This window comes from Leucoraja erinacea, chromosome 4 (assembly GCF_028641065.1).
Source record: "Leucoraja erinacea ecotype New England chromosome 4, Leri_hhj_1, whole genome shotgun sequence".
Lineage (NCBI taxonomy): Eukaryota > Metazoa > Chordata > Chondrichthyes > Rajiformes > Rajidae > Leucoraja > Leucoraja erinaceus.
The window spans coordinates 55,981,184-55,995,542 of NC_073380.1; the positions used below are offsets into that span (position 1 = coordinate 55,981,184).

At 41.3% G+C, this 14,359-nt stretch overlaps 1 protein-coding gene across 6 annotated transcripts in view; it reads left to right on the forward strand.

The window, feature by feature from the left end:
- The window catches only part of LOC129696443 (intermembrane lipid transfer protein VPS13B-like), an 811,841-nt gene that overhangs the window by 155,806 nt on the left and 641,676 nt on the right, over nt 1–14,359 (forward strand). The gene's annotated exons all lie outside the window — the stretch shown is intronic.

Below are 14,359 nucleotides of genomic sequence, written 5' to 3' on the forward strand. Positions count from 1 at the left end.
TAAAAACTATATGTATCACTTAATGGATACAAGAGCAACTTTGCGACAATAATATTCATAAACATATAATTTGAAGTTTTCTATTGACTAAATGTATTATGGTGAATTTACTCGTTAGTTATGAGTAAAGTAAAAGTTCTAGTTTCTAATTAAATCTATCTTACTTGCCTCAGAAATAATATCTATTTAAAAAAAGGCATAAACTTTTGTTTTGGAGACACAAGCGACTGCAGATGCTCGAACTCAGTGGATGGGTCAAGCTGTTCCTGTTATGGGGAGAAGAATTACTGGCATTTGGTGTTGAGACCCTGCAACAGGATTGAATAATTTTATTTTTGTTTTGGGGAAATTGAAACTATTCCATAATTGCATAGGCGAGTTTGGCATTCCGAATGCGCATGCCCAGGTCACAGGTCACTCGCTATAAACATTCTCGGCAGCTGTGGTGCTGCGTTGTTTGCAGGCCTGCGTTTCGTCCATGGTCGGGGTCGAGCCCGGATCAGGGCCTCCGGCGCTGCGGGCACTGATGAGTTGCTGCTGAGGTGTCCCCGTCCCAAGGTGGCCCTGGGCTGGCTGTCCCAGACCTGCAGCCGGCAGGGAGGTGCTGGCTCCAGCTCAGCTCTGCCTGTCCAGCCGCGTTGGCCGGAAGCCGGGGCGCAGGCCTGGAGCGGTGGCCGTGGCGAATTATTGCAGTATATTAGCAGCATGGAAACGTATGGAACTGTAGATGTTGGTTTACCAAAAAAGAAGATACCAAGTACAAAATGACATGGGCTGGTGTAACTCAGCGGGTCCAACCCAGATGCGAGCGGGTCCTAGTGGACGGAGCGACCGAAGTTGCAGCTGCCTCTGCAGTCCATCTGTCTTTTTTTTTTTTTTTGTCCCGTGGAGTGTATAGTTTGTAGTGTTTTTTAAAATTGTTTTTAACTGTGTATGTGGGGGTGTTGGGGGAAACTTTTAAATCTCTTCCCTGTACGGGGGACCCACCTTTTCCCTGTCGGGTCTCCGTTGTCGTTGGGACCCAGCACCATGGAACGGCCTCCTACCGGAATGACCTGGAGGCTCCAGTCGCGGAGCCTGTGGACCTACCATCGTGGAGCTGGCCGAGTTCAGAACGGGAGGAGCTGTGGTGGCGCCCGGCTGCGACCCAACTGGAGCTCGGAGGCTCCAGCCGCAGGTCCGGTGGACGGTGACATCGGGAGCTCGTGGGTCCCTGGTGGGAGACCGCTTTTCAGAGCTCCCGCAACGGCGACTTCTCCCGCCCGAATTGTGGGGTTGAAAATGACCTGGAGCATGGCCTTACATCGCCCGGCGCGGCTTTAACGGCCGCGGGTCTTGCTAGCGCCCGCCTGGGGCTCCAACATCAAGATCCGGAGCAGGGTCTTACATCGCCCGGAGCGGGACTTGCTTGCGCCCGCCTAGGGCTCCAACATCAAGACCCAGAGCGGTGCCTTACATCACCCGGCGCGGGACTTGCAAGCGCCCGCCGTGGGCTCCAACGTTAAGACCCGGAGCTTGGCCTTGCATTGCCTGGCGCGGCCTTAATGGCCGCAGGATTTGCCATCGCCCGCCGGGGGCTTTGACTTTGACATCGGGAGAAGAATGGAGGGCAGGGGAGAGACAAGACTTTGCCTTCCATCACAGTGAGGAGGAGATTCACTGTGATGGATGTTTGTGTAAATTGTGTTGGTGTGTGTCTTGGTTCTTTTCTTGTTGTATGACTGCAGAAACCAAATTTTGTTTGAACTTCATTTGAGGTTCAAATGACAATAAACTGTATTGTATTGTATTGTATTGTATCAACAGCATCACTGGAGAACATAGATAGGTGACTTTTCAGGTCGGCACCCTTCTTCCGTCTGAACCCTTCTTCTGGTCCAAGCGTCACTTATCCATGTTCTCCGGAGATGTGCCTAACCCTCTGAAATACTCTCCAGCACTTTGCCCTTTTATGATAATTTCTGTACCCATTCAGTAACCAAATTTTACCTCAATTAATACAACTCTTTTCTCATATTAATGAACATGATATCAGAAAAGGTGTACAGGCTGCATCTTCTACTGCAGAAGGGGTTCCGACCCAAAGCTTCACCTATCCATTTTCTCCAGTGATACTGCCTGATCCGCTGACATATAAATTCAAAGGTCATAGGTGCAGAATTAGGCTATTTGGCCCATCGAGTTTACGCTGCCATTCAGCCATGGCTGATCTATCTTTCCCTCACAAACCCATTTCCTGCCTTCTCAGGTAAACCTTTTACACCCTTACTAATCAAGAATCTGTCAATCTCCGCTTAAAATACCCAATGATTTGACTTCCACAGCCATCCGTGGCAATTAATTCCACAGATTCACCACCCTCTGACTAAAGTAATTCCTCCTTATCTCTGTCCTCACTCCAGTATTTTATATTTTCTCTTTTATATTTTATTGTATAAACCAGCACCTCCAGTTCCGTTTTATTACATTATATCAAAAAGTTGTGTTCATTTGAAATCATATAGATAATACATTAACTAATTTATGTTGGTTTAAATAAATGGATTGCTGCTGAGCCTTTGAAAGGAACTGTTTCTCCATGTGCACCCTGCCTTCCCCTCCTTCCCCACTCCATAATCCTTCAAATGTTAACATGCTAAATATATTTAACATTTCTCAGCTGCCATGACTTAAAGATAACTTTGCAAATTTAAGCCAATTTTGGGAATGTTTAGAACTTTTACTTTGCAGCTGGGTACTGCGTGTTTTCATTTTTTGCATATGCATATTTTTTCTATCAGTGAGGTGTTACTTTAAAGCAATAAAAGTGGAGAATACAGGCAATACAGGTGGGTAATGCAGCATCTGTGGAGAGAGCAATGGGAAGAAATTCAATGTGAGCACATCAACCTGAAATGTTAATCTTTCTCCCTCTAAGTGTGCGACTTGACATTTCTGCAATTTTGCAAAAAAAATCTTGTCTGCAATTTTCCTCGATCTATTTCAGGTTTTCCGAATCGACGGCCTTTTCTGCCGTTTTTAACTTTTTGATTTTTCTATAGCTTGGGTAAGTTAAGTTATGTTAAGAAAACACAAACCTCCAGATTCAGGGACTGTTCCTACGCAGCTGTTATCAGACAACTGAACTATCCTATCAACAACTGGAGAGCAGTGTTAAGCTATCATCTATGTCATTGAAGACCCTCAGACTGTCTTTAATTGGACTTTACTTGACTTACTCTTGCACTAAATGTTTTTCCCTTTATCATGTATCTGTCCACTGTGTTTGGCACAAATGTAATCATGTATAGTCTTTCTAACTACTGGATAGCAAGCAACAAAAGCCTTTTACTGTACCTTGGTACATGTGCATATAAACTAAACTGAACTAAGTTATGGCTACACCACATTAACATTTCTTCGAGCTGCTCTCCGTCTGAACATCTCTCACCTGCCGCTCACCGGCTACGCTCGTGTCAGCCGCTTCCCGCAAATCCTTAAATTCCGGCAGCTGAGTAAACTCAATTGGTCTCTTGATCGTGCTGTTGGAATTTAAGGATTTGCGGGAAGCGGCTGACATGAGTGAGGCCAGCGAGCGGCAGGAGAGAGGTTTTCAGACGGAGAGCATTGCCAGAGGTGAGTGGGGGGGGCTTCGGTGATGGAAAAATTTCAATTGGGAGTGAATTACTGTACATGGGTTAAATTGTTATACTCTAATCCAACAGCTAGAATATTAACAAACCAAATGTTATCAACTAAATTTAACCTCTCTAGAGGTTGTAGACAAGGATGTTCACTATCCCCACTATTATTTGCTCTTGCAATCGAACCCTTAGCAGAAAGCGTTAGAACCCATACAGGAATATACGGATATAACACTAGAGAAACAAGGAATAAAATTTCCTTATATGCAGATGATGTACTAATATATATTACAAAGTTAGAAACTAGTATTCCAAATCTATTAAATTTAATAACTCAATTTGGTCAGTTCTCAGGATATAGAATTAATTGGAATAAAAGTGAAATCATGCCAATAACAAAACTCAATCTACATACATTACAACAATCCCCTTTTAAAATAGTTAAAGATAAATTTAAAAACTTAAGAATCTATGTAACTAAGACATATACCTCTTTATTTAAACTAAATTTTCCACCCTTACTGAATAAACTACACAAGAATATTATTCAATACTGGAAAACACTTCCCATTTCAATGCTTGGTAGAATTAATGCTATAAAAATGATCTTCTTACCGCAACTATTGTACCTATTTCAATTAATCCCGATATATATCCCAAAAACTTTTTTCAAAAAAGTCAACTCCATTGTTACAAGTTTTATCTGGGATTATAAGAATCATTGAATAAGTAAAAAACATTTATGTAAGTCAAAGATAAATGGAGGTTTGGCTTTGCCAAATTTCTTGTTTTATTTTTGGGCCGTCCATATTAAAAACATGAATTTTTGGCTGGAAGAAATGGATCAACAACCAGATTGGTTAAGGATGGAAAAGGAAGACTGTTTACCTTTTGAAATTGAACCGATCATATTTGCTACCACAAAACTGCACAAAAAAACCTATAAGGAAAACCCCATAATACATAGTGAAATACGAATTTGGAAACAATTAAAAAAAGTTTTTAAATTGAATAATATACCACAATGCCTTCCCATTGAAAATAATCCCTTATTCAAACCATCCTTTTTGGATAAGGGTTTCACACAATGGAAAAATTATGGAATTAAAAAGATTGGACATCTTTATGGGAAAGGCACTTTTCTTTCATTTCAGGAGTTACAACAGAATCATGGACTGCGCTCAAATAATTTCTTCAGATATCTACAAATTAGAGATTATGTTAAATCTAACACATAAGTCTGCAGGACTAGGGAACCAGAAATCCTTGATGAATGTTTGAACAAGCATCCTAACACTGCAAAATTAATAGCTTATATTTATAACACCCTCCTAAACAACGAGGTACCACCGACAGAACCATATAGACACACACGGGAAAATGAATTAGGTCATCCTATAACGAAAGATTTGTGGGACGAAAGTTTACAACATATACATCAATGTTCATTAAATGCCAGACATGCTTTAATACAATTTAAAGTCTTACATAGATTACACTACTCTAAAACTAAATAGAATATTCCCACAAATCTATCCTATTTGTGATAAATGTCTACATCTAGATGTTAATTTAATACATATGTTTGCAAATTGTATAAAAATTAAACATTTCTGGACTGATATTTTTGAAATAATTTCAGAAATTATTAATACAAAACTGGATCCAGACTCAAAATTAGTTATTCTTGGAATATCAGAGCAAAGTTTAACACTCACAACAAGCCAAAGAAATTTCCTCGACTACAGTATAATAACCGGGAAAAATGTAATATTAAAAAAAGGCCCTACGACCCCCACAATTAAAATGTGGATTGTGGAAATGTCGGAGACCCTATATCTAGAAAGAATTAGACTTGTCTTAATGGACAAACAAGAACTTTTTGATAAAATATGGGCTCCATTCATTAATTATCTGACGGGATAGATTGGCCTAGCACGAAAACCCAACTGAAACTTGAGCTCAAGATTAGATGAAAAGTCATACTTTATAATCTACAAACCTATCTCCAATGACGTATTATAAGTAATCCATTCCACCTTTTTTTTCTTTTTGATATTTGTAACTCTTTTTTCTCTCTTTCTCTCTTTTTCTATATAAAAAAAACATTAGAAGCAGAAGTAATCGACAATTGAAAATTTCAATAATGTATGACTGATGATATATGAAAAGTTTTTTTTACTATAATATGTAACTATACTTTATACTTTATAATATGTTTACTTCTAATAAAAATATTATTAAAAAAAAAAAAAAAAAGGAGCTGAGGTGGCGGCCGCTCGCAGCCACCCGAGCTACTTCTCCCCCCCGGCCACAATGCGGTGTCTCCGTGCCTGGAGCGTCGCGGCAAGTGAGTTGCTGGCATGATCCCCGACCCCCTCACTCTACCCCCTCCACCTCCCCTCCCGCTCTCTCCCATACCCCTCCCCCTCCTTCTCTACCACCACTCCCCTCCTTCACTATGCTCCCTCTCTCTCCAAGGAGTAGTGGGTATTGGGACCTGTGGGTGAGTGGCGTTCGGGGAGCAGCCTTCCCCTGTGCCGCCGCATGCCTCCCCCTCGTTGGGGGACAGGACCCAATGGGTCCCACTTGGTCTAGTATTCTAGTATTTCTTCCATTCAGAAATTAGATCCACTGTCAGTCAGATGCCCTATCAATTCTGATCGGCTAGAAATATGCAACGGGTCTTTAGCATTCGTTGAGTTAAGTTTAGTTTTTGGTTACGTATACCATGAAAAGCTTTTGTTGCGTGCTGACCAGTCAGTGGATAGACAATACAAGATTACAATCGAGCCATCCACAGTGTACAGATACGTGATAAAGGAAATATTGTGAATAAGACTAAGGGTCTCCAATGAGGTAGCAGTTGCGGTAGGATGGTTCAGTTGCCTGATAACAGCTGGGAAGAAACTTTTCCTTGAATCTGGAGATGTGCGTTTTCACACTTCTACACCTTTAGCCTGTTGGGAGAGGGGGGAAGAGGGAGTGGCCAGGGTGCGACTCGTCCTTGATTATGTTGGTGGCCTTGCCAAGGCATTGTGAGGTATAATTGGAGTCAATAGATGAGAGGTTGCTTTGTATGATGGCCCTGGCTGCGAAAGAGAAACAGAGGTTCTGTTTCAAGCTGGAGACCTTTTGTTCGAAATGGGGAAAAAGAGAGAACATTATTTTTCAATAGCAGAGAAAGGGGAAAAAGGATGGATAGAAGAAAGGGAACACCTCTGAAAAGGTGAGAACTAATGAGTTAATGCAGCAGTTGGGATCAGGTTCTTCATCTGTGTGATGTGTTGTTAATAAGACCATTCAGCCTATCGAGTCGACTCCACCATTTAATTGTGGCTGATCTATTTTTCTCTCTCGTTCCCCCATTCTCCTGCCTTCTCCCCTGATATAGCAAAGTTGTGGGACATACACAGCAAAACCTGGCAATATCAGTGGAAATAGAAACCTGAGCCAAAATCACAGATAGAGAACTGGCAGAAACTGCGAGCTCTGCTGTAGGCAGAAAGAGCAAGTCAACTATATTTGGAGAAATTGTTATTGATTTTGGAAGTCTGCAATGTGCACAGTTGAAGATGAGGTGTTGTTCCTGAAGCTTGTGTTTGGCCTCGTTGTAAAGAGACCACAGATAAATAGGTCAAAGTGCAAATGCACGTGAAAGGCAGAAAGAAGCTCACACTCACTCCTGTAGACTGAACCTACTTAGTTTAGTTTGGAGACAAAGCACAGAAAGAGGCCCTTTGGACCACCGAGTCCCTGCGAATCAGTGATCCCTGCACAATTATGCTATCCTACGCGCACACACTATTCTACACACACCAGGGACAATTTACAATTACACCAAGCCAATTATCCTACAGACCTGTATGTCTTTGGAGTGTGGGAATCCTGGAGAAAACACACGCTGGCCACAAACTCTGTACAGACAGCACCCATCGACAGGATCGAACTCGGGTCTCTGGCGTTGTAAGGCAGCAACACTACTGCTGTGACACCGTGCCTCCCATACACTTGCAACTTGCTTTGTAAGTGATGACCCAATCTGTGTTTTGTTTCTCCATTGCAGAAACAACTGTATTTTGGATGCCAATGGGGGAGGGGGAGGAAAATGGTCAGCATGGATATAATGTGTCAAAGGTGCAAGAAGGAAATGCAGAGCTGGTTTAAACTGAAGATAGACACAAAAAAGGGTCTGAAGAAAGGTCTTGACCCGAAACGTCACCCATTCCTTCTCCGAGATGCTGCCTGTCCCGCTGAGTTACTCCAGCTTTTTGTGTCCAAAGTGTCAAAGGGTCTGTTTCTGTGCTGTACAACTTGACCACTCTATTTAGTTTTAGTTTTTTAGTTTTAGAGATACAGCACGGAAACAGACCCTTCGGCCCACCGGGTCGTCGCCGACCACCGATCCCCACACATTAACACTATCCTACACCCACTAGGGACAATTTTTACATTTATCAAGCCAGTTAACCTCTGATTCTAATGGTTAGAGAATCTTCAAGTGGACCTTGTAAAATTTGTGCATCTTGTAAAATTCTGCCCAATTAACCATATATGGGATTTGCCAAGGTGTCATATGTCCAATAGATCCCAGAAATGTTAAGTCCAAAGGAGTAATCATCATCTGCACACATGCACAGAGCAAAGCACATTATTGTGGAGTAACTTGGCAAGTCAGGCAGCATCTGTGGAGGGAATAGACAGGTGACGTGAAATGCCGCCTATCCATTCCGTCTTGCACATGCTGCCTGACCCCTTGGGTTACTCCAGCACTTTGTGTTTGCTCAAGAATCCAGCATCTGCAATTTCTTGCATCTGTACAAAGATTAAGGGCGGCACGGTGGCTCAGCGGTTGCTGCCTTACGGAACCAGCACCAGAGTTGCTGCTTTACAGCGCCAGACACCCTGGCTTGTCTGTATGGAGTTCGTAGGGTCTCCCTGTGACCATGTGGGTTTTCTCTGGGTCCTTCCACACTCCAAAGACGCACAGATTTGTAGGTTAATTGGTTTGGTATAATTGTAAATTGTCCCTCGTGTGTGTCGGATAGCATTAGTGTGCTGGGATCGCTGGTCGGCGCGGACTCGGTGGGCCAAAGGGCCTGTTTCTGCACTGTCTCTCTAAACTAAACTATAATAAAGTGAACTAAACTAAATTAAATTAAACTAAGCCAGTTTAGATCACAAAACCTCCCCCTTATTTTGAAAAAAACATCTAGGAATTGAACATTAACCGGGGAAACTGATGGTTGCTTAGACATTTGTTCCTTGACCTAGTCTGCACTGCAGCAATTTCATTCCACAACATACATAAACAAAATTGGACTTTTAATAACAGCCCTAGTAGCAAGGATTATTGAAACAGTTATCTCAACATTGATTATTCCTATTCTTTATCATGTGCAAACCTATTAGCACTCGGGAAAAAATAACCTTGGGATGTCTGTAAGACACTTAAACAGATAAAAAAATAACTTGCAAGAGATGACAATCTGTCTAAACAAACTTACAAAAAGGAAACTATTATCATCTTAGTACATATTGACATAACCTTCTTGGAATATATGATTCCAGAATTAACTTACTGCTCGTCCTCAAAGTAAACGAACTTAGCTTGTGTCAAATTTCAAATTATCTAAGTGGTACGCAGTGTGTGAATCAAATATTTCTTAAACCAAATCCGTCAATAGTGCCCTTCATAATGTTTGGGACAAAGACCCATCATTTATTTATTTTCCTCTGTACTCCACAATTTGAGATTTGTATTAGAAAACATCACATGTGGTTAAAGTGCATGTAGTCAGGTTTTAATAAAGGCCATTTTTTATACATTTTGGTTTCACCATGTGAAAATTACAGCAGTGTTTATACATAGTCCCCCCATTTCAGGGCACCATGATGTTTGGGACACAGCAATGTCATGTAAATGAAAGTAGTCATGTTTAGTATTTGTTGCATATCCTTTGCATGCAATGATTGCTTGAAGTCTGCGATTCATGGACATCACCAGTTGCTGGGTGTCTTCTCTGCTGATGCTCTGCCAGGCCTGTATTGCAGCCATCTTTAGCTTCTGCTTGTTTTGGGGGCTAGTCCCCTTCAGTTTTCTCTTCAGCATTTAAAAGGCATGCTTAATTGGGTTCAGATTGGGTGATTGACTTGGCCACTCAAGAATTGACCATTTTTTAGCTTTGAAAAACGACATTGTTTCTTTACAAAGATAGCATAGAATGAACCACCAGCCAATGAGTTTTGAGGCATGTGTTTGAACTTGAGCAGATAGGATGTGTCTATACACTTCAGAGTTCATTATGCTACTGCCATCAGCAGTTGTATCATCAATGAAGATAAGTGAGGCAGTACCTTCAGCAGCCATACATGCCCAGGCCATAACACCACCACCACCGTGTTTCACAGATGAGGGTATGCTTTGGGTCTTAGGCAGTTCCTTCTCTCCTCCATACTTTGCTCTAGCCATCACTCTGATATAAGTTAATCTTCATCTCATCTGTCCACAAGACCTTTTTCCAGAACTGTGGTTGCTCTTTTAAGTACTTCTTGGCAAACTGTAACCTGACCATCCTATTTTTGCCGCTAACCGGTGGTTTGCATCTTGCAGTGTAGCCTCTGTATTTCTATTCATGAAGTCTTCTGTGGACTGTGGTCATTGACAAATCCACACCTGACTCCTGAAGATTGTTTCTGATCTGTCGGACAGGAGATTTTTCTTTATTATAGAGAGATTTTTTCTGTCATCAGCTGAGGAGGTCTTCCTTGGCCTGCCAGTCCCTTTGCGATTAGTAAGCTCACCAGTGCTCTCTTTCTTCTTAATGATGTTCCAAACAGTTAATTTTGGTAAGCCTAAGGTTTGGCTGATGTCTCTGACAGTTTTATTCATATTTCTCTGTCTCATAATGGCATCTTTGACTCTCATTGGCACAACTTTGGTCCGCATGTTGATAAACAGCAATTTACAAAGGTGATTGAAAAACTGGAGGAAAAACCAGGTGCTGAGAGCTCTCATACCTGCATTAAGGAGGCAATTAAACATACCTGAGCAATTATAAACGCCTGTGAAGCCATTGTGTCCCAAACATTATGGTTCCCTGAAATGGGGGGACTATGTATAAACACAGCAGTAATTTCTACATGGTGAAACCAAAGTGTATAAAAATGCATTCAATAAAATCTGACAATGTGCACTTTAACCACATGTGATTTTTTTTCTAATACAAATCTCAAATTGTGGAGTACATAGGCAAATAAATAAATGATGGATCTTTTGTCACAAACATTATGGAGGGTACTGTATATACATCCAAAACTTTAAGCGTAAATCATCTCAACAGATGAAAGCATCTTCCCTCTCCTCCATTTCCCACAACAAAGATAAAAGCAAATATTTAGCAAATCTTTCAATATGTAAACAGATGTAATACATCAAATGTTATATATCATGTAAATAATATAATTTATAGTTATTAAATTAAATTCTACAATCTACAGTTTATAGTTCTGGGCCATTTTATTTTTGGTTAAAACCTGGCAAATCTTAATCTCCCAAATAATTTAAACCTGTTAAATGGAAAAATTCTTTCAGCAGACGAAAGAATAGCACCGGAACTGTTTACTTGATATAATTTAAAGGCTATGCAATCTTTCTGCAGCCATATCATTTATAGGCTCCAGCTTTTCTTGGTCATCGGTGCCAACTCTGATTTGTTCTGTGCCTTTTCACCCCCCCCCCCCCAGCATCCTGGTAAACCACTTTTATACTCTCTCCAAAATCTCCGTCTGCTTCTGTAATGGGCAGACCGGAACTTCAAACGATACTCCAAATGCAGACTCACCAAATTTTAATAAACATTAACAAAAATGAAATGCAATTTAGTGTCACTTTAGTACTACAGGCAAAGTGCTCATAGAGAAAAGTGCAAGGGCTGCAACGAGGTAGATTGGAAGATCGGGACTACATCCTTAGCATTTTGAGAGGTTCATGAGTCTGATCATAGTGGGGAATAAGCTGTTTTGAATTTGGTGGTACATGCTTTCCATCTTTTATATCTTCCCTATCATAGAAACATAGAAAATAGGTGCAGGAGTAGGCCATTCGGCCCTTTGAGCCAGCATCGCCATTCAATGTGATCATGGCTGATTATCTAATATCAGTACCCAGTTCCTGCTTTGTCCCCAATATCCCTTGATTCCTTTAGCCCTGAGAGCTGAATCTAACTCTCTCTTGAAAACATCCAGTGAATTGCCCTCCGCTGCTTTCTGTGGCAGAGAAATCCACAGATTCACAACTCTCTGGGGGAAGTAGTTTTTCCTCATCTCAGTCCTAAATGGCCTACCCCTTATTCTTGAACTGTGACCACCTGGTTCTGGACTCCCCCCAACATCAGGAACATTTTTCCTGCATCTAGCCGGTCTAATCCTTTAAGAATTGTTAATGTTTCTATAAGATCCCATCTCATCCTTCTAAATTCCAGTGAATACAAGCCTAGTCGACCCATTCTTTCATCATATGCCATGCGTCCTCTACCCCACAGGAAAAGGGTGAAGAGGGAATGACGGGGTGTGAGCAACCCAAGATCATGTTGTAGCGTGGTGTAGATGGAGTCGAGGAGGGGGAGGCTGGTCTGTCTGATGCACTGAGCTATGTTTTCAACTCTGCAATTTTTTACAGTCTTGGACAGAGCAGTTGCCATAACAAGATGTGATGCATCCCGATAGGATGCTATCTGTAGAAATTAGTAAGAGTTGTTGGTGACATGCCGAATTTCCTTAGCCCTCTGATGAAGTAGTGATGTTGGTGCACATTCTTGGAAATACTGTCAATGTGGTTCAACTTGCTGATATTTCCACCTCAGAACATGAAGCTTTCAACCATCTCCACTTTGGCACCATTGATGCAGACTAGGTTCTTTTCTGATAAATATGTTGTTAAACGTCAGGTCCATGATAAAGGGAAAAAACTGAATTGAAGTGCAGCTGATCTTTTATCTTGTATAAAAAGGAGGATGGGATAAAACTCTCTTGAACTGTTCACTATTACTATCATTATATTTGGTGATACATTACAGGAGACTGAGGAGCAGTGGTCAGGAATGCAGCCAAATCGAGAAATGCTGCTGTAATGTTTAATTACTGGGTTAAACTCATTAATCAGCTATTAGATGAGAAGTAGTCCAAAGAAGAGAGGACTAGACTTTAGAGATACAGCATGGAAACAGGCCCTTCGGTCCACCAAGTCCGAGCAGACCAGAGATCACCCCGTACACTAGCACAACACTACACACTGGGGACAATTTACAACTTTACCTAAAGTTAATTAACCTACAAACCTGTACGTCTTTGGATATGGGAGGAAACCTGAGCACCCGTAGAAAACCCACAAGGTCACATGGAGAATGTACAAACTCTGTACAGACAGCACCCATAGTCGGTATCGAACTTCGGTCCCTGGCGCTGTAAGGCAGCAACTATACTGCTGCGTCTCTGTGCCACCCCCTTCGACTAAGGTCAAAGATCTTTTCCATTGCCAAATCAGTAAATGCTGGGAGTTAAGAACCACTAACATATCTTTGCCTTGTGCAGTTCTTAGTTATTTGGCTTAAATACATTCAGATTTTCACCTATGATAGATTGGGGACTCAAAATATGAAGTATTAATTTAACCTTGAACCATGCATTAGTAATTTTTAAAGGATAAATAAATCAGTAACACTGCTAAAATATTAGATTTTATTATCGCGATGGTGTCACTAAGACAGATAATGCCTGCTGTTAAACTAAAGCATTTGTTAGAAATTCTTGGGATGTTGAACGTAAATGCAACAATTAACATGCAGTTTAAAACAAATATTCTGGAGTACTTTCAGTTTCGTGCTCCATGGGAAGAAACATATTGGCATCAAAAGGGAGTAAAATGGCCAATGAACTGTCATTGAGCAAAGAAGAAAAACAAGGTTGATAATGTAATATTACCTGTTGCTTAAACATTCTCAATAACAGATGGCACGTATTAAGTGTGAATGTGTTGAGATTGCGTTTAATTGCAATTTTGAGGTGAATTCAGTACAGACTTTTAAGTTAAAAATGAAAGTTAAACAAGCAGTATTAAGTGGAAATAATCATTCAGGAAGGCTGTGAAACATAAACAGCTGCATGGATCTCTCAGACTGCATTACCTGTCTGTGTGCTAAATCCTAAAACTTTCCTGGAAGGACTAATAGACACAAAATGCTGGAGTAACTCAGTGGCGCAAGGAGCATCTCTGGAGAAAAGGAATGGGTGACGTTTTGGGTTGAGACCCTTATTTGGACTGAATATGTATATTGATTCTCTAATTTCAAGTAACCCTTGCATTCCCTCTCTCTGTGTCCCTCCCCCATCCTATTAGTTTAATTGTTAATATCCCTTTGTTGCCACCTCCTCCATAGGACCGTTGTGGACTCCTTGGCATTCAGTGCCGGTTCTGATTTGTTCTGTACCTATACATACCTCTGGTATCACTCTCCCCTGACTCTCAGTCTGAAGAAAGGTTTCAACCTGAAACGTCACCCATTCCTTCTCTCCAAAGATGCTACCTGTCCCGCTGAGTTACTCCAGCATTTTGTGTCTACCTTTGATTTAAACCAGCATCTGCAGTTCTTTCCCACACTGAGGTACTAGTTGTATGCAGTGCAGTCCAAGGATCTGCAGGTGCTGGTTTTCACCAAAGATAGACACAAAATGCTGGA